We start from the raw sequence: 8,158 nt of genomic DNA, 5'->3' as shown, positions 1-8,158 counted from the left end.
AGATTTTATTTTCTTGATTGATACTATACAGCACGGAAATGGGAAACTGGTTTTCTATGGCTATTCACCAAAATCTGTGGTGAAATTTCCAAATAGCAAGAAAATTTGCTTGAAAAGTCTTGGTAGTTTTCCATTGTAAGCAAAATAATGATTATTTTAAGAAATTGAGAAGTCATGGTAAAGTAGGAAGATGATACTATTGCATTTTTAACAATGGAATCATTAAAGTATAATTCTTCATTGACATAAATGATTTTTAATATCTAAATGATTTTTAATATCTGTCCTTATAAAACAAAGAAACAAAAATCATTTCCCTAAACTAAGACTTAAAAAAAAAAACAGTGCCTGAAAAGATAAAATACAGGCAGGAGAGATAGATAAGTGGATAAGTCTTTTGTCTTACACTGGGCTGGCCCCACCTCCAAAGGAAGACAAAAATAGTTTTTTTTAAAAATTCTGACCGGTGTAGTAAAAAGCTAGAGCCAAAAGAAAAAGAAATGTGATAAAGACACAGTAATGGGGCCAGAGTCCAATTTTACGAACTGTCCCTACAAGGTAGAATAATTGCTGCTAAATTTGATTAACATTTGTGTTCTCATGTTTCCTAGTGAAGTGCTAATATTCTTATATCTCTTTAATGGTAGGAAATTATTATCCTGCAAATGAGTTTATTTGGAAAGATGCATTTTTGAAGCAACAACACCATCTTGTGGCCTTCTACAATATTGTTGCCAGAATTTTGTTTTCAACAACTGAAAGCATAAATTAAATAGTTTTGTGATGTTGACCCAGGGCTCAAATGAACTTATAATTTGGAGTCTTTACTGGAAATTATTGCTTGCTTCAAGGAAAGCAAATGCAGTTACCAGAGAATTCTGCTTTATTTCTTTTTTTTTTTTCTGCTTTATTTCTACTTTCATAATTCTTTGAAGACCCAGTGAAATTTAGGTTCCCCATTTTACTCAGTTATTTTAATGACATTGTTGTCTAAAGCAGTGCTTTCTAATCTGATGTTTTGGGGAGGAGTTTTTAATACCTCATTTTTACTTTTTTTCATTTTGATAATTTTAAAGAGATAAATTTGAGAAGCATGGTTGCTCCTTTAAAAGACCACTTGAAAAGTAAAGGCTGTTTGGATGTATGCATTTGATTTTGAGATTCTATTTACACTTGTCTTTCATTGGCAAGTATGTTTTTAAAACTCCAGTGACTTTGAAGGAGATTCCCTTGCAATTGAATGCATTGGTGAGAATTTTTTGTGCACTTTTGCTGAAACTTAGTCTAAAAATAAAGCTCTTTGGATGAATATAATTTTTGAATTCAGAAATTTTAGATAAAAGAGATACAAAATAGTTTGTTAAACACTGTTCTAGGCAAAATACAAAGTACCGTCAATTTTTTTTTCCTTTTTGGGTTATTTTTTTGGTGGGGGGGGGTGTTGGGTCATACCGTGAGGCTCTAAAAGGTTACTCCTAGCTTTGCACTCAGAAATTGCTTCTGGCAGGCACAGGGGACCAATATGGGACGCCAGGATTCGAACCACCATCTGTCTGTCTTGGATTGGCTGTGTGTGAGGCAAACGCCCTACTACTGTGCTATCTCTCTGGCCCAGTCCTTATTTTTTTCCATCTTAGCAATTTATTTTGAAAATCTGCTTGTGTAGTACATATACCACAGAGAAGTATCATGAATTGTACAAATAACAGGTCTCTTTGTATAACACATAATTTGATTTTTATGGTTTTGGTAGAGCTGTATGGGTTGGTCATAATGTCTCACTACTAATTATACATTTTGGTGGAAAACTTTGTGTGTGTGTGTGTTGTGTATATATGTGTGTATATATATTTAAGCAGCCATCTCCCTCTCCACTCATAAATGAATAATTTGGAAATTAGCTTTGAGCTAATTTGAAATCAGAGTTAGAGCATTAATTTTTTTGTTTGTTTTAGGACCCACATCCATCGTGCTTAGGTGTTACTTCTGTCTCTGTGCTTAGGAATTACTCCTGGCAGTGCTTGAGCTCTCTATATGAGATACTAGATTATATATGCTGGTATCAAACCTGGGTCAGCTGCATACAAGGCAAATGCCCTACCTGCTCTGGACCCGAGAGCATTATGTTTTTGTTTTTTAATTTTTAATTAAGTCTAGATAATTACATAGTTGAAATGTGTATATTGATATACAAACCTATATCCCCACCCTTTATAAACTATCACTTCCACACCCACCGAGTGCCCAAGACCTGCTCTAGGTCTTTATGTCTCTTCTGGCCTGGTCTGCCTTGACCTCCTTTTCATCCCCTCCATTTGTTAATTGGTCTGTATTCTAATGTCAGGGGATCATCACCAATGCGTAGTACTGTCTGTATTCTTACTTTGATTTTCTGTGTTCCACAGATGAGTGACATCATCATCTATTCATCCTTTCCCCCTCTGACTTATTTTGCTTAACATAATGAGCTACTCCTGTACAATCCCTGTTGGCGGAAAGCAGCATGATTTTTGTCTTTTCTTTCAGCTACATAGTGTTACATGTCATAATTCTTGATCCATTTATCTATAATTGTACGTGTGGGTTGTATCCATATTTTGACTGTTATACTAAATGCTATAGTTAAGATGCTTGTGTTCCTTTCATGTTCAAATTCATGTTTTTCAATTTGCGGTGTAGAAACTAAGAGCTTTTCTCTTAGTCTCTTCTTTTCTCTGAGATTTTCTCTTATATGAACTCAAAAAATTCAAATACTTTTTGTCATGTGAATATTTAAAAAGTCAAATGAGTGTTTTAGGTAATCACTTTTAGTAATCTTTCACTTTGACATTAAATATTTTCATATGAGCAACTGTAGTTATAAACTCAAGTTGGTAAAGTGGACATGGAGTTCACAAGGTAGAGAAATGGAGGGGGGAGGGTTGTTTTTAGTCCTACCTGAATAGGATCTTCATTATAATATTTATATATTATATACTAGCTATAATAAGTTTCAGTTCTAAAGAGAATATGTAGATAATGCTTGATATTATTTGTGTTCTTTGTTTTGTACACATTTGATCATTATTTATACTGCCTTGGTGGGAGCAATTACAATGTATACTAGAAAGAACCATTAACAGTGTAATGGGGAAGATTAAAAAATAAATGTGATGATAGTACTTGAGTTGAAGGTCTTCCATGAGCTACGACTTGAAGGATGAATAGAATCAGGTAGATGAACAGTAAGTGTGATAAGTAGGTTGCCATTGACACTTAAGTGTATTTATGTGAAGATCACCTAGCTCCAGCATCATCCCCAGGTAATTTCTGACAGTGTTGCCAGGCTGGGGAAAAGTGAAAGAGTGATAAAAATAATATGAGGCTGACTACTTTAGCTAAAGAATTTTTCTGGATAATTTTTTAGTTGTATTTTAATAAATGAAAATGATAAGGTACATATTCGATATATTTTTATATCCATTGTGGTTTGATTGGTCCCTTTCTGAGACCTACTCAGTAAAGCTCTTAACAATTTTGTTTTGATTTTTGGAACATACCCAGCAGTGCTTAAGGCTTAATGTGCGTAAGGTTTTTGTGTATGTGTGCAAAGCAAGTTCTTTACCTGCTGTACCGTTTATACAGCCACAAACTCTAGAATTAAGAGTTGGAGAAAGTTCACATTTCTGGCAATTCATGCTTTTACTTACTAGGGCCAAGTCCCTATTCTTTTTGCCTTGAAATTCTTACTTAGTCATGTCTCTTTTAAAATGAATAGTATCTTGGGGCTGGCGAGGTGGTGCTAGAGGTAAGGTGTTTGCCTTGCAAGCGCTAGCCAAGGAAGGACCGCGGTTCGATCCCCGGTGTCCCATATGGTCCCCCCAAGCCAGGGGCAATTTCTGAGCACTTAGCCAGGAGTAACTCCTGAGCATCAAACAGGTGTGGCCCCCAAAACAAAAAAAAAAATGAATAGTATCTTTATGTTTTTGTTGTTTGCCATTGTATTCCTAGGATTTCAACTATTGCCTCTTTTACTGAGATATTGTTGAATAAAACCTTCTTTACTTTCTTTCCAAATCTTTCAGACATGATCTGCATTTATATCCATTCTTTTTTCTTTCTATCTTGTCTTAGTGTAGGACCTATTTCTATCTGTACCTCTTTTAAATCTCAACCAATTCCTGCATTGCATTTGTTTTTTTCCTTAGTAATAATTGTCTTTTGTAGTTTCAGCTTTTTTTTTACTTCAATTTTTTTTGTGACCAATGTGAATTACAAGCCTTTCACAGTTATATTTAAGGTACATAGTGACAGTGAAATGGGGCAATTCCCACCGCTAGTATTGTTCTCCCTCCACCCCAATTCCCAGCATGCCTCCCACATCTTCTTCCTTTGCCCCCACAAGGCTAATGTAACTGTTCCCCACTTGTACAGCTCGTTGTAGATTGCATATCAATTCTGTTGTCGTTGACTTTGGGTTTGGTGTTCAAGTCTGATCGTTTTTTATTTCCACTCAATGTTCATGTGATTGTTTGCTCCTGGTACCATCTATTTCTCCCCCAACCCCTCAATTTTTGAGGCAGAACAAGATAATTCAAGTTCTGTGGTTCTGTTGGAAAAATAAAAGCTGGGAGGAGTCTTTCTAGGAGCTATCAATATCAATTTAAATGAAGAAAGCAGGAGGAGGGTGAGAAGCAGCAATGATACAATAAACAACCACTAAACAACAGAAAAAAAAACAATAAAGAAAAAGGGGGGAAAGAGGGCTGGTATGGCAAGGTTTTGTGCTCTTTTTTAACATTTTTCTGCCTGTGACCATTTTTCAAATTAACCCACTTTCAAAAAATAAGGTTATAAATATGTGTTTAAGTTTTACTCTCCTGTTGAGTTTCTGGGTGATCATTTGCTTCACTTTTCGGGGGCCTTCCTGGTGATGCTCAGGGGTCATTCCTGACTCTGCACTCAGGAATTATGGCTGCCAGTACTTGGGGGACCATATGGGATGAGGTGATTGATCTTGGGTGGGCCTCATATAAGGTAGGCACCCTACCTGTTGTACTGGTTTTTTTGTTTGTTTGTTTTTGGTTTTTGGGCCACACCCAATGACACTCAGGGGTTACTCCTGGCTGGCTATGCGGTCAGAAATCATTACTGGCTTGGGGGACCAAATGGGACACCAGGGGCTTGAATTGTGGTCTGTCCTGGGTCAGCCATGTGCAAGGCAAATGCCCTACCACTGTGCCACCACTTCGGTCCATCCTCTTGTACTGTATGTCTGGCTCCAATCATTACTTTCTGAACGTACCACTTCATCAAAAAGATAGATTTTTGGCTCTTGTTTTGGTGGGATTCTGGTGCTGTCGCCAACCCAGGTCTCATACATATGAAGCATGTACTCCGCCATTGAGCTACACCCGTTGAATCCCTCATCAAAAATTGCTTTGGTTAAGTGTTAGGTAGCAGCATTATTGTTCACTAAACAATTTTCTGTTTATCTTATTAGGGTGCTTGAGATGGTTTCTTGATGTTTTCTTTTTATCAATTCTGTGTATAGTCATCTATCAACACTTTTTTACTGGTAGTTCAAGGTCCTGTCTGTCTGTTCTACTAATTGTGTGTAATTGCCCTAACATCTGCTTTATGCCCTTTTTTCTTCCTGTTTTAAGACTATTTCTGGCCAAGCCCATTTTTAGGCTAACTTCACAAGATGTAAAAGTAGTTCCAAAAATTTAGGTCTCTGGTGTGGTTAATATTCTTTTGATTGTTTTTGTTTTTGGACCATACCAGTAGTGTTTGGAGTTATTCTTGGTTCAGAGGACCACATAGGATGCAAGGGATTGAACCCTGATCAGCCACATACAAGGCAAATGCTCTAACCATTGTACTGTCTCTCCAGCCTGTGCTTAATATTCTTTATGATATAACTCTTTTTCTTTTTTCCCCTCACTTTGTTGTGTTTTGTGACCACACTTTATTGTACTCAAAGCTTATTTCTGGTTCTGTACTCAAGTATCACTCCTGGTGGGTTTTGGGGTGGGATTTGGGTGAGAGCCATATGGGTTGCTATGGATCAAACCCAGGCAACTACCCTACCTACTCTACTGTACTATCACTCCAGCCTATGACATAACTTTTTTCTACCCTAACAGTTTCTTCCCTGAGCATAAACTGTTTCTTTCTTGCTCATAATGACCCACATTCCTTGAACATGAAATGTCTTGATAGCACTTTGGATGGGGGCCATGTGCACTGGGGAGTGAACTTGGGGCTCTCAATCATAGTATGTTCTTCAGTTCTTAAAGCTACCACATGCCTGAATTGGGCTTGCTTCTAATATTAATTTTAGGGTTTTATATCATTTAAATATTAATTTAAAATTAAGTCTTCTTCAGTGTAGTTTTATAAAAAAAAAAAAAGCTTACTAAACTCTGACCTGGAAAGCAACCTGCACTCTGTCCATTAAGAATAGAAATATCTTTGATATTTGATATCTGGATTTGGTATGTCATGGTTATTCCTGGCCTAGCTTCTGGTCCTCTGTCCAATGTCTATTATTATTTACTACATTTTGAGAAGACATTTTATTCTCAGTAGAAAGGAAGAGCCTGTAGTTTTTGCCAGCACAAAGTTCACATGAAACTTATTTGAAATAGTAGATAGTTACTTTTCCTTTAGATAGATAGTTACAGCTATTTTTTGTTCATTGAGAACGACAAGCTACAAGGCTGGGAAGAAAGCACAGAGGACTGCAGCACTTGCCTTGAGCATGAATGGCCCCAAATTCAATTTCCAGCACCAAGTACCATCCTAAGTACTCTGGGTGTGATCCTGCTTGACTTCAGTACCTTTGGGCCTAAGAAACATCACATCACTGAGCCCCAAGCGTTGAAGAGTCTGGTCTCCACAGCTGGCTCAAATACGTCTGGGAGTGATTGCCAGACATATTCTCCTGAACAAGATTTGAAAATATCTCCACACACAATCTCCTCTCCCCCCCCCCCAAACAAAACAGTATCTAGAGTCCCATCTTTAATTTTCCTCCTCCTAACACATCTGAGGATTCTTCAAGTCTCTAGGATGGCAAAGTTTTTGTTTTACTCTTTTTTTTTTAACCAATATCACATGACACTGTAACTTACTGAGAGGGTGACCGTCCTTCCTGTGTTTTGCCTTATTCCTATAATCTAAGAAAATAATCGAGAATATTTGTAGAGAGGTCTGTGTAGAGAATGAAACTTTTAGAAATAAACAGCTCTGTCCCAAATAGATAAATGTATAAATTAAGACACTAATACTGGGCCGGAGAGAGAGCACAGCGGTAAGGCATTTGCCTTGCATGCAGAGGGACGGTGTTTCGAATTCCGGTGTCCCATATGGTCCCTGAAGCCTTCCGGGGGGCGATTTCTGAGCATAGAGCCAGAAGTAGCCCCTGAGCACTGCCAGGTGTGATCCAACCCTCCCCCCCAAAAAAGACACTAATACTGAGATTATTTGAAGGCTGTGTGTATGTGTGTGTGTGTGTGTGAGAGAGAGAGAGAGAGAGAGAGAGAGAGAGAGAGAGAGAGAGAGAGAGAGAGAGAGAGAGAGAGAGAGAGAGCGCCTTATAATAAAAGCACAGGAGTTAAAAATAATGTATTAAACTGGGAATGATTGTGCTTAGCTAGACTTTCTGAGATAGTTTGAAATGAAAAGTTTGAAATGAAAGTGGATAAATTATAATAAAATAGGAATCTAAGACATTAAGAGAGCTTATCATGAACAACTGTTTTGTTAAACTAGAGAACCTAGAAGAAATGAACAGATTACTGGAAACAGGTAATCTCCCTAAATTGAAAGAGGAGAAATATATAGCCTAAACAGGCAAATTACAAGCAAGGAAATTTAAACAGTAATTAAAAATCTTTCCAGGACTAAAAGTCCAGGACCAAATGGAAGTTTTATCATATATTCAGACAAAAATTACTACCAATGATCCTTAAGCTCTTCCAAAGTATTGAAGAGAGGGGGACCCTCCCTAATACCTTTTGTGAAGCTAGCATTCCATTGATTCCCAAAGCTGACAGATACACTACCAAGAAAGAAAACTACAAACCAATCTCACTGGTGAATATTGATGCAAAAATCCTCAACAAAATCTTAGCAACATGAATCTAACAGTACATTAAAAAATATGCATTTT

This window comes from Suncus etruscus, chromosome 10, assembly GCF_024139225.1.
Source record: "Suncus etruscus isolate mSunEtr1 chromosome 10, mSunEtr1.pri.cur, whole genome shotgun sequence".
Lineage (NCBI taxonomy): Eukaryota > Metazoa > Chordata > Mammalia > Eulipotyphla > Soricidae > Suncus > Suncus etruscus.
This window is presented reverse-complemented; position numbering follows the sequence as displayed.